The following is a 13810-nucleotide window of genomic DNA, read 5'->3' as shown; positions in this document are numbered from 1 at the left end:
TGTTTTAGAAACAGCTCAAATGTACAGACATTTAGCATATTTTTTTAGACTTCTTTTAATTGGGTTTTTATCTGAAATTGTAGTAACAGCCTGTAACATTCTGAAATTGTAGCTTTATATCTCAAGCGATTATTTAGATGTTTTTGCTTGACTGCACTAAGCCACCGAGGTCCAGACAAGAAGCAACTCCCCAGGGAATAACTAACAATTTCAGTCGCAATTTGCTTTTACCTCATATAACGACTTCCATGAAATTGATCAAATGAAGCCTGGTTTGTTCTAAGATAACTTTAATAAGGTAGCTTGTATAAGCCTAAGAGCTTGTGCTAGCTGTGGTTCAGCTAAACATCAGCATTCAACTACAGCCAGCATGTTTGTGAGGATGCAGAAGTTATTTTGTTTGTTTAGCTAGCTAGCTAATGTTACCTAGCTGTGCAGCATATACAGTGCATTCAGAAAGTATTGAGACCATTTTACTTTTTTCACATTTTGTTGAGAGAAACTCCCCAAACACAGGTGTGCCAAGCTTGTAGGGTCATACCCAAGAAGACTTGCGGCTATAATCGCTCCCAAAGGTGCTTCAACAAAGTGCTGAGTAAAGGGTCTGAATACTTACAGTACTCGTCAAGATTTGGACACACCTACTCATTCAACTGTTTTTCTTTATTTTACACATTGTAGAATAATAGTGAAGACATCAAAACTATGAAATAACACATATGGAATCATGTAGTAATGGGAAAAAAAGTGTTAAACGTATCAAAATATATTTGAGATTCTTCAACCTTTGCCTTGCTGACAGCTTTGCACACTCCTGGTATTCTCTCTACCTGCTTCATGAGGTAGTCACCTGAAATGCATTTCAATTAACAGGTATGTCTTGTTAAAAGTTAATTTGTGGAATTTCTGTCCTTCTTAATGTGTTTGAGCCAATCAGTTGTGTTGTGACAAGGTAGGGGTGGTATACAGAAGATAGCCCTATTTGGTAAAAGACCAAGTCCATATTATGGCAAGAACAGCTCAAATAAGCAAAGAGAAACGACAGTCTATCATTACATTAAGACATGAAGGTCAGTCAATTCGGGAACATTTCAAGAACTTTGAAAGTTTCTTGAAGTGCAGTCACAAAAATAATCAAGCGCTATGATGATACTGACCCCCATGAGGACCGCCACAGGAAAGGAAGACCCAGAGTTACCTCTGCTGCAAAGGATAAGTTCAGAAGAGTTACCAGCCTCAGAAATCGGCAATTAACTACACCTCAGATTGCAGCCCAAATAAATGCATCACAGAGTTCAAGTAACAGGCACATCTCAACATCAACTGTTCGGAGGAGACAGAGTGAATCAGGCCATCATGGTCGAATTGCTGCAGAGAAACCACTACTAAAGGACACAAATAAGAAGAGATTTGCTTGGGCCAAGAAACATGAGACATTGACTTTAGACCAGGGAAAATCTGTCCTTTGGTCTGATGAGTCCAAATTGTAGATTTTTGGTTCCAACTGCTGTGTCTTTGTGAGACGCAGAGTAGGTGAATGGATGATCTCCGCATGTGTGGTTCCCACTGTGAAGCATGGAGGAGGAGGTGTGATGGTGCTTTGCTGGTGACATTGCCAGTGATTTATTTAGAATTCAAGGCACACTTAAACAGCATGGCTACCACAGCATTCTGCAGTGATACGCTATCCCATCTGGTTTGCGTTTAGTGGGACTATTATTTCTTTTTCAACAGGACAATGACCCAACACACCTCCAGGCTGTGTAAGGACTATTTTACCAAGAAGGAGAGTGATGGAGTGCTGCATCAGATGACCTGGCCTCCACAATCACCCGACCTCAACCCAGTTGAGATGGTTTGGGATGAGTTGGACCGCAAAGTGAAGGAAAAGCAGCTAACAAGTGCTCAGCATATGTGGGAACTCCTTCAAGACTGTTGGAAAAGCGTTCCAGGTGACTACCTCATGGAGCTGGTTGGGAGAATGCCAAGAGTGTGCAAAGCTGTCAAGGCAAAGGGTGGCTACTTTGAAGAATATCAAATATAAAATATTTAGATATGTTTAGAAAATAGTAAAAATAAAGAAAAACTCTTGAATGAGTAGGTGTGTCCAAACTTTTGACTGGTACTGTATGTAAATGTGATATTTCAGGTTTTTTGATTAGTCATTATGGGGTATTGTGTCAAGGGACCTGAATACTTTCCAAATACACTGTATTATAAAATGAATGACACTGTATGATAATGTTACTGTACTTTTATATTCGTATGGGAATACGAATATAAAAGTACTATCAGCTAATTGAATGTGTACGGACAAGAAAATAAACCATTTAATTGTCTGCACAAGCTTGTGGATTGTTGCATTATTCAAGAGTGTAATATGGTTTGGTTGCATTATTCAATATTGCAATTAGGGCTGGGCGATATGGCCTAAAAAGCATAAGCTTTGTTGTACAATAAAATGTCAAATACACTGCATTTCAAACAGTGAGCAATAATCTCATGAATTCAGGGCTGGTGAAATTATACCTGCCTTCCACAACCATAATGTAATTATTTTATGAGAAGTTAAACCTGCTTTTTTGCAATAATCACTGATCTGGCTTTCAAGTCTGTCTACAAAAATGCAATTTTTGTTACAAAATGTAACCAGATCCATGAATAATGCACATTCACTAATAATGACTAACTTCTTGTAGCAGGCATTATCAAAAATTAACACAGGTCTCTTAAGCAGTCTCTCAAGCACAAGCCCACATGCTAGTGAGTAGCCAGCTAATCTTTATATTTCAAGTTTGGATCTATCTGCTAGCTAACAAGGTAGAACAGTTGAATTGTTACGGACACACCCTTCTGTCCAACTATTCTAGTAGGCCTGGGACGATACCAGTATCGCAATATTTTTTCCGTGGCAAAAATGAAAACACGAAGCAGACCAAACTCTTTGGTCCTTTAAAAACCTTCTGCATGTAAAATATTGTGTGCTGCAGCTTGGAAAATAAATGTGACTCTGGATGACAACATAATGATGTTTGTTTCCAACATCAGGACTGTTTTCCTAAAGAAGTTAAATTCCCTTCGCGTTTTGTTTCCTTGCAGCGATACTAACAAGTATAGTATACTAACAAGTATAGCGATACTGGTATCGTCTCGGTCCTACATGCGAGCCTGATGTTGAAAACAAGTGGCCTGCCTTATTTCTCAGAATGAGAACGAGTTGTCAATTCCTTATATAATTGTGTTTTATGCTTATTGCACATTTATAAAACACAGACTAGACAGCTAGTATAAAAGTACGTGGTACCGCAATTCCGATCGCCACAAACTGAGCATTGATTTTACAGAATCAATATTTATTCATACTCGCATTTTAGTAGTTGAGACTGGGGCTGTCATGAAATTTTGTTAGCTCGTGATTGTCAAGCAAATAACTCCCGGTCGTTAATTAACATAAACACATTTAACATTACCTGGCTCCACACATGATGCAGACCTTTGGAACATCTACATTTTAAGAAGTCTAATAAATCCATCACAATAAATCCATGATTTTAGACAGGTCTAAAGAAACATGATATGAAGAAAATGTAGTCTGTTTCAGAAGAACAGAATAGCATACTCTGAGTCGTCCTTATGTTAGGTCCTGATCTGGCTATGCCATATCGCTATGGGCTACACTAGTTCATTTAGCAGACAAGATTTGCTTAGAATTCCATGGAATTATTTTTTAGTATGAAGAATACAATTGAACAAAGCTGAATAAAATAGAAATGATATTTTCTCCAAATGATTTCAAAGGGAGGGCGCACATGCGGCTATTCTGTGTTGAGCGGTGAGCAAAGAAACAGGTCCTCCTATATGCTTAATTTAGAGTTATTTATGTAACTTCAGTTGTGATACAAACGTCGGGCTATATGTTTTGATTTGTAATACATTCTAAGGCTGCATGATGATGATTTGAAAAAAGTTACATGAAAGGCATGAGCTCTGCTTTGTTTTTTTCACAGCCTGTGCACACTTCATCAGTCTCTCATTCACAATTTGACAAGCACTTTATAATGCCTTGAATTTCCCAGCGGCAAAAATATCATTCACAAGTGACAATATTGGCTAATATTGTCACCCGTGACACTATTCTTGATTTTATCTTGTCTTAACATATTCTAAATAATAAACTCAGCAAAAAAAGAAACGTCCTCTCACTGTCAACTGCGTTTATTTTCAGCAAACTTAACATGTGTAAATATTTGTATGAACATAACAAGATTCAACAACTGAGACATAAACTGAACAAGTTCCACAGACATATGACTAATAGAAATGGAATAACGTGTCCCTGAACAAAGGGGGGGGTCAAAATCAAAAGTAACAGTCAGTATCTGGTGTGGCCACCAGCTGCATTAAGTACTGCAGTGCATCTCCTCCTCGTGGACTGCGCCAAATTTGCCAGTTCTTGCTGTGAGATGTTACCCTACTCTTCCACCAAGGCACCTGCAAGTTCCCGGACATTTCTGGGGGGAATGGCCCTATCCCTCACCCTCCGATCCAACAGGTCCCAGACGTGCTCAATGGGATTGAGATCCGGGCTATTCGCTGACCATGGCAGAACACTGACATTCCTGTCTTACAGGAAATCATGCACAGAACGAGCAGTATGGCTGGTGGCATTGTCATGCTGGAGGGTCATGTCAGGATGAGCCTGCAGGAAGGGTACCACATGAGGGAGGAGGATGTCTTCCCTGTAACACGCAGCATTGAGATTGCCTGCAACGACAACAAGCTCAGTCCGATGATGCTGTGACACACCGCCCCAGACCATGACGGACCCTCCACCTCCAAATCGATCCCACTCCAGTGTACAGGCCTCGGTGTAATGCTCATTCCTTCGAAGATAAACGCAAATTTGACCATCACCCCTGGTGAGACAAAACCGCGACTTGTCAGTGAAGAGCACTTTTTGCCAGTCCTGTCTGGTCCAACGACGGTGGGTTTGTGCCCATAGACAACATTGTTGCCAGTGATGTCTGGTGAGGACCTGTCTTACAACAGGCCTACAAGCCCTCAGTCCAGCCTCTCTCAGCCTATTGCGGACAGTCTGAGCACTGATGGAGGGATTGTGCGTTGCTGGTGTTACTCGGGCAGTTGTTGTTGCCATCCTGTACCTGTCCCGCAGGTGTGATGTTCGGATGTACCGATCCTGTGCAGGTGTTGTTACACGTGGTCTGCAACTGCGAGGACGATCAGCTTTCCGTCCTGTCTCCCTGTAGTGCTGTCTTAGGCGTCTCACAGTACAGACATTGCAGTTTATTGCCCTGGCCACATCTGCAGTCCTCATGCATCATTGCAGCATGTCTAAGGCACGTTCACACAGATGAGCAGGGACCCTGTGCATCTTTCTTTTGGTGTTTTTTCAGAGTCCGTAGAAAGGCCTCTTTAGTGTCCTAAGTGTTCATAACTGTGACCTTAATTGCCTACCGTCTGTAAGCTGTTAGTGTCTTAACGACCGTTCCACAGGTGCATGTTCATTAATTGTTTATGGTTAATTGAACAAGCATGGTGAAACAGTGTTTAAACCCTTTACAATGAAGATCTGTGAAGTTATTTGGATTTTTACGAATTATCTTTGAAAGACAGGGTCCTGAAAAGGGGACGTTTCTTTTTTTTGCTGAGTTTATATGTGTGAAATTTGTTTTGATTTAGAATGGACCATTATTATGCACCTGTCTCGAAACAGAGGCAGGGGAAAAAAATATATGTCACCTGTGCATTTAAATAGCGAATGGAGGATGCTATTTCCATGGTTCATTTTCATGCCATCCTGTTGTAAAGAGAACAGTCTATAGAAAGCTGATGGGATCCTCCTCTTTTTAATAGAGGCCATCACTCTGTTTTCTCATGCAATTGCATAGCCTTTAGAAATGTTGTGTAACATGAGTCATGGGCTCTCATGAAGTATTTAATTTGATTTTCAATTACATTTGCATTGATGTCAGAGTGATTAGAGGGACAATAGAGTGCTGAGTACCAGGCAGGAGAACGTTTGGTAGGCTACTAATGACCATCAGCAGCATCAGAGCTTGGAGAAGCCTAGTTGACATGACTAAATGGTCATGTGGAATTTGACTGCCTTTATGACTTGTGACCGCCTGTGTGGCGGTAATACGGTCACTGTAACAAACAGCCATAGTTGAGACATAAAAAGGGTACCGTTAGAAAGGGTCACTTCTCCTCTATTACAGTAAAATAATGTCTCAATGTGTTTTAATGTCCATATGACCGATTCTGTTGGAACAAATCTCAAATGCAAATAGCAAGTTGAAACCGCTTGTCAGAGAGGAAGACGGCATCTCTCATTTTTGTTGTTTGGAGTGGCAGGAGGATTGGCTTGGTGTGTGCGTGTGTGTGTGTGTGTAAATGGGAAGGTGCACACAGCACAGAAGGAGTGAAGGGGACAAGACCAAAAAGACAACATGAGAACAAGCAGACTGAAACGCTAATAAAAACAAAACAAATAAATATTATTGAGATACAGGCATTTGGAATATCAAGCTAAAACATACATTTAAATTCATTTGAGATATCCCCAGCCCTAATGTTTTTGAAGAAAAGTTGCTTGGATTGTTAAATATTTTGTGCATGCTGGCTAGTGGCTACTAGAAGGCAATGATGGAATGTGAATTGAAAAGTAGAAATCTCTTTTGCCACTCCGCTCCTCAGACTCCATCTCTTGTAGTGGGAAACGGGCCTGATGCCTGGCTTGTTAACCCCACAGTAGGCCTGTGTCAGGGGCCGGAGAAAGGACCAGTGTCTGGCCCTGAGTGTGTGTGTGTGTGTGTGTGTGTGTGTGTGTGTGTGTGTGTGTGTGTGTGTGTGTGTGTGTGTGTGTGTGTGTGTGTGTGTGTGTGAGAGAGAGAGAGAGATAAAAACAGACCGACAAAGAGAGAAATACAGAAAGACCTACAACGATAAAGCAAGGAGGAGAGAGAGAGAGATATCCAGTAAGGAGGGAGGACATGAGAGCGAAAGAATGCGATATATAAAAAGATAGAGAGGTCCTGTGAGATGTAGCTATGTCCTCCTCTCCCTAATGGTATTAGTGCACTCAGGGACATTTCTGTTCTACGGAATTCAGACCCTGATGTAGCCCATTAGGTTGTACTCTGGAAGAGGGAGGAGAGAGAGAGAGAGAGAGAGGAGAGAGAGAGAGAGAGAGAGAGAGAGAGAGAGAGAGAGAGAGCACAGTTCTGCTCTAAAAGTACTGAAGCCACTGCCACACCCTGTACTAACCAATCCCCCTCTCCACTCCTCCTTGGGCCTCTCTCTCTCGTCTGACAAGCCAGTCTGAGTCTCTGTGTGGGAGGGTGAGGGTTGGGTTAGAGTGACAGAGAATTAATTCCCCTGTGCCAATTCCCTGTGTCTCCCTCCTACGTGTATGTGCATGTAGGTTCTCTCTCGCTCACACACACACACACACACACACACAGCGCTGGGTCTGTGTTTGCCAGGATTGGAAACTATGCTGCCCATTGTTGCAGAGCGAGGCTTGACACATCGCAATGGAACGCACAGCAGCACAGACACAAAGGACAATTCTAATCCCAAAACAAACACTAACACACAGGTAGCAGACACACTAAGCCGGGCCTAAGTCTGAGGGAACATTAGCGAACAAATAAACTAAAGCTCAGTCCTGTGCTGTAGTATTAATGGTTAATAGGAAGTACTCCAAAACACAGTCAAGTAACGGTACTTAAAGCAGCTCCTTCTCCTGTCCTCCGCCCCTCCCTCCTCTATGATTACCTTAGGTAATGGTGGTTCTCTCTCTCTCTCCCGCCATCCATCTATCTCTGTGTCTAGCTGTGTGGTGATAATGGTGATGTGTCCCAGGCGACACGGTAGCTATAATTCTGCTGGAGGCCTGATTGACAGTTAAAGCCAAGCTGCGGCCCGGCTGCTACCGTTGTCCTGTTGCAGGGGATTACACCGGCCGCCAGCCCTTTGCTGCTTCACTCCTCTTTCCACCCTTCTCTCCATTCTTCATTCACCCGCTGCTGTCACGCAATCTCAAGGTCCTGGGTGACTATGGAGGACCACTTGGCCGAAAGCCAACCGACTTAATAAAGCACAGAATGATATCGCTCGCCGGTTTATCCTCCATTTACTAATCCAAAGTAAAGTCCCATATAGCCATCTCCTTCTCCTCCCATCCTTACGTTCTAACCTCATCAGCATTCCATTCCATAGTTCTATCCATTCTCCTCCATCTTATCTTCCTGTTGTTTTTCACTGTTCTGATAAAAAAAAGTGCTTGCACTTAAAATGTCTGTGTGGCAGTCTAAGCTTTGCATTTTTAAGAGATCCCAAGCAAAGCTCTGTACAGTATAGAACTCTTTGATAATGCATCAATTGACGTGATAAGACCAGTGACTAGGAATGCATGATCGATGTAAACTAGAAAGGTTTCTGTTGATGCACTGCTACATGGAGGGAAGGAGCGTTGCCTTGAACTGGCAGAAAACACAAACAAACTAAAAAAGAGGGTGGTGATTTGATAGGCTAATGTAGAAACGCAAGCTGTGAATGGGTGAAACTTGTCCACAGCGATACTGGACAAGCTCAGACAGCACAATCTGGCACAACCATAAACAACACTTAAGTAATCACCAATCGATATGGGTGATTACACAAAACTCAAAGTAAAATGGCCGTCTTTGGACTGATTCCTCTTGCTACTATCCAGGTGTGAAAAAGTAACAAGTATGACCATCCACCAGCTAACACAACCTACTTCAAGGTGAGAGGAATTGTGGGAGGTGCTGTACACAACGCCAACAACCCTTCGTGATCCTCTCAGAAATGACAGCCTAGCATAATTGAGATAAACCGTTGTTGCATTCCAATCCCAGACCCATATTCTTCCAATCAGCCAGCAGACAATGTAGAACTCCAGTCCCGTTCGGAGCGCCCTGGGAATACAAGAACCCTTCTGCCAGCACATTAGACTCCCTGGAATGGGTCCAAAACTATCACACACACACACGTCTCAATGAGACGCAGTCAGAGCTAGGAGAGATGAAGCCAGACATGTTCCACTGGGTGAATGATTGGTGCTTTTATAGGGAGACACAGTCCTGTCCTCAGGCTTAGGACATCTTCTCCCTGTCAATGACGTATCGCCTTTGAGCATGTGCCCACAAAAAGTCGACTTATTATCACACACGATTGTAGAAGTAAGTGAAACTATTCAAACTACCCAATAGGCCAAAACAGTAACTATTACACAGGGATAAACTGTCCATATAGATAGATGTAACAGTATATAACAGTTTATGCCTATATTCACATTCACAGGTAACTGTCCTGTTAGTGGCCATAAAAGCAGGCGGCCTTAGTATCGATCCCTGCTCACGGATGCCAGACTGACCGGACGGATAAGAAACAAGGCTGCTGTAATTGCATTATGGATAATCGATCCTATCAACTCCAGATTGGGCCAACAGCAATAATGACAGTGTCCTGGTTGTCATGACGATCGGTGGCTTGGGGCAGAGGTAGGAGGCTGGGTTACACCACACCGTGATACAGCGATCAGGAGTGAAGACAGTCACGCTAACTCCCTAAGCCCTACAGCCTCTGTTTGGTACCGACACCGCCTGATATCCCATCACAGGCCCAGACCCATCCCTGTCCTCTGTCTGGCCTAGTGTGAGCTGTAGTGCCCCTACTGGACCGCACAGCATCACGCATGCTCTCTGAGGACAGCCACTCCCATGATGGCTGCAATGGTGGTTTGTTGAGGGGCAAAAAAATACTACATCGCTTGAAAATACTGAAGAAATGGGTGATTGATTTCCCAGGCTTCCCATAGACCCAAACTCCATTGACAGGCTCTTTAAGAGGACCTGTCTCTCTGTGGTTGACCAGGCCTCTCTAGGTCTAAAGTTACTGTGGCTTGACTTCCTATCTCTGCCGCAACACACGCTGCCAAGGGTTCTATAGAAAAGCGCACCCCCACTTCAGATGGGTCATCCAGGCCAGGCTAGCAGTCATGGTGAGCAGCAGCAGCCACAGGGATGGGAGACACAGATCAGACCAGATTAGCAGAGTGAGGAAGAGTGGAGAGGAATTGAGAGTGCTTAGTTCTACTCAATTGGTTTCCCCTATTTGCTCGCTGGCTAGACTGGGGGCCCCTCTCACCTAGTATGCTCGTTCATCAATTCGTACCCTTCCTGATAACCTCAATTTAATTCAGTTGGTTGGTAATAACCGCCCTTGTGTAATAATCCAAGCACACAAGGGTTTTAGTGCATATTGAAAATGTGTCCCATGCGTGTAGTTGGAGCTCGTCTAAAAGGATTTTATCTAAAGATCGGTGTCACTGCACACTATGCACATCGGTCTCTATTGAGGTAGCCTTCATTTTATTGCTATAGTCCTTTCACTTCTGATTTTAAAAGAATGAAAGTTGTAGATCATTTTAACACGGACTTGGTACGTTTCCCAACAGTGCTGTCGAGCTTTAGGGGCTCATTTCGTTACATTTTAACTCCAGAGAGTGTAGTACGGCATGCCGTGTGTAAGCATTCCCCTTTGCAGGGCATGATGTAGAAAAAAACCTAGCTTGTGATAGACATTACAAATCCACCGGAGGAATTTTCCCCAAAGTTTTGTTTGTGTTTTAGATTTTCTTCTTCTTGAGGCATGTAGACACTCTCGACTGACAGCCGTAAAAGGTTAGTTTCTCCACCCCAAAGCTAACATTTCTTGTCACTTTTGCCCTTTGCAGTGAACGTGCGCTGTGACCTTAAGATTCCTCTCTCTGTCTGAGTCTCCTCCTTGTAGCATTCCAAACCAAAGCTTCCACAATCCACTAGATGTGTTTCTGAATAAATACATTCCAAACCAAAGCTTCCACAATCCACTAGATGTGTTTCTGAATAAATACATTCCAAACCAAAGCTTCCACAATCCACTAGATGTGTTTCTGAATAAATACATTCCAAACCAAAGCTTCCACAATCCACTAGATGTGTTTCTGAATAAATACATTCCATTCTATTGTGCTGCCTCGATGTAGTGATTACTTTGTAGCTTCCAGGTTGCCTGCTAGAAGCTGAACGAGTTATTACAGTAACATGCACTGGGACAGAGACCAAATAGGACAATAAAATGGGTAGTTTCAACCACAAATAGATATCTACAATGTTTTGACAACAACGTGAGCATGGTTAATGAAATCACCACTGTTTGAATTGTTGCACTAGGAGAAGGGGATGCATGAAACTACACAGTTGGCATGAGGACAAACTAGGTTGGCCAATAGAAACCTCTAACGACCTAACCAAAGGTCACTAATGATTAGCAGACTTTTACCCAGGGCCGGCTAGATAGGCTACTTTCATTTTGACATATTTGACATATGACACAGTAATCCTAGTGGAAACATTCCAGGTCAGGACACAAATCCAGAAGTTATCTTTTGGGATACGAAAACATCAACGAGTGCATGTCTGCATGACTAATCCACAGCCTAACATACTTCCCCTCTTAGCTCAGGTATGCTACAAGCTAGCATGGGCCACGAGACAAAGAAATGGAAACCCACACACACACACGCAGAGTAGATGAGGCCTCCACCTCATTTGGCAAATTTGGTCTGATAGGAGCGTGTGGATTCGTGACGGAAATGTCTCTAACTGCAGCGGTGCCAAAGAAAGGGATAAAACATATGCACAATTAAGGTAAATATGCTTTTTATTGTCACATACACCGGATAGGTCCAGTGAAATGTGATGTTTTACAGGGTCAGCCATAGTAGTACGGCGCACCTGGAGCAAATTAGGGTTAAGTGCCTTGCTCAAGGGCACGTCGGCAGATTTTTCACCTTGTCGGCTACTGGCCTAACACTCTAACTGATAGGCTACCTGCCGCTCTAAGTAACGCTTTACATTAACGTTGCTATTCTGTAATAATACTATAATTACTAACAACAACAACATTATTACTGTAGTAATTACAGCATCACTCATAGGTATAAGAGCATCTTAATGTATAGTGTTACCCTCACCTGCATGTTTCTAGCATATTTCTATAGGTAAAATATATCATCTGACAATCAGACAGAATATAGCCAGTAATGAAGCCACCGCTGGGTTAGATAGACCCACCTCTGATTCCTGCATGTAGTAATCTGGGGAGGATTGTCCAGTAATCTCCTGCAGGATCCACACTCCTCTCTAATAACAAGAATAATCCTCTCTCTGCTCTTCCTCTTATCATTCCTATCATCAATATCGAGGAGGTATGGCAGCACAAGAGGCCTAGGGGCTGATAATAGTGTACAGAAATCAAATCAGCCCAATGCTGAGAGAAAGTAACTCGGTGTTTACAGTAATGTGATGCAATGGGGTGGCCAGTTGGCAGAGGATACATGTTCCTTTTCATGGATAGGCCTACAGACTGCACTTTGAAACACATGGCAGTGAAAGATATAATTGTCAATAACTGCTCTAAGCAGACAGCACATGTTCAAGATAAACAGCTTTCTGGCTACAGTGCAATATCTCAGCTGCTGTGTAGTAGTCCTGAAGGTTGCTTTGGAGATTATATTCACTAAATCATAGCCTATAAACTCAACTCCAAGATTTATGATGTAGTTGAGCGGGCTACTTGTGTGGGTTTTTATTTTAGAAAATACAGATTTCAACACCCAAAGAAAAATCCGCAATTAAACACGAGATTATTCTGTGTAATTGCGGGCTAGTTTTTTTAATAACAACTTTATAAAAACGTATAAAAATCCACACTAGTCGCCGCTCAACTCCATCATAAATCGTTGAGTTTAATCCGCTAGGTAAATCAGAGCATAACACGTAGCCTATTCTAGCCTTATAGGAAATTATAACTACATGTTACTTCGGCTGTACAGTCAAAACAGAAAACCGTAACATCGAAATGATCCAAATGTTACAATGTTGTAACAGTGTATTCAAAGTTCACATTTGTCAACAGTCGGATTTGAAGAAGCTCTGCGGGAGGTCCCGACTGAGCTGGAGGTCCCCGACTGAGCTGAAGCCCCCCCAAACAAAACAAAAAACACTCCCATAACATGAAGAATTGAATTGCACTTTATAAAGGCTTATACGAATAGGAACCATGTGCGCAGTTGCTTAGCCCTAATTGAATGACGTTATGGCCACACACACACACACACACACACACACACACACACACACACACACACAGTCAAGCTTGCATAACTTTGCGAACAGCCATAGCTCCTGCGCTGTGACACTCGGGTGTGACACTGCGACTTCACCCATGCACTTCTTGCTATGATGCGTAACGTGCGTATTTCTCATCCAAAATCACCGTCCCTTCTTCACTGATAAATCAACAAACCACATCAGAACAACACGATAGCCGTAACCCGAGGTACCTAGACGATTTGCCCAATAAAAGGATGTGTTTATTTTGAGTTGACTCACCGTTTGCTGAATATTTTTGACAGTTTGTCGGGAGTCTCCGAGTGTAGCTGCCACCACGATGATGATCCGCCCTCCCGTACTGCGCTTCAGTGACCGCAGGGAAACATTACCGCCCACAGACAGTTTCCTCCAATCAAAATCCAAAAATATCAACTGACTGAAATTTCATCCAATGATAAAGGCGAAAATGTCGTTTTGACAGACGCTACCTCCAATCACAGCTTCGTATTTTACAAGCGAACGCCCTGACGGTTTTCTTAGGTACTGTAATTTACTTTGATAGACAACCATAACGTACAATGAGTAAGTTTGACGCCTTTTAC

General features: G+C 42.7%; 1 protein-coding gene across 8 annotated transcripts in view; it reads right to left on the bottom strand.

Annotated features, from left to right (window-relative positions):
- The window catches only part of LOC106590274 (uncharacterized), a 124182-nt gene extending 110586 nt beyond the window's left edge, over positions 1-13596 (bottom strand). For all 8 annotated transcript variants that reach the window (XM_014181093.3, XM_014181095.3, XM_014181101.3 and 5 more), the window contains exon 1: positions 13488-13596. The gene's annotated coding sequence lies outside the window, so the exon portion shown is untranslated. The remainder of the gene's footprint in view (positions 1-13487) is intronic.
- Between the last annotated feature and the right edge of the window lie 214 nt (positions 13597-13810).

The sequence above is a fragment of the Salmo salar genome, chromosome 29, assembly GCF_965601325.2.
Source record: "Salmo salar chromosome 29, fSalSal1, whole genome shotgun sequence".
NCBI classification, from domain to species: Eukaryota; Metazoa; Chordata; class Actinopteri; order Salmoniformes; family Salmonidae; genus Salmo; species Salmo salar.
Note: the sequence above shows the minus strand (reverse complement) of the source record. Positions and strands in the feature narration are given on the sequence as shown.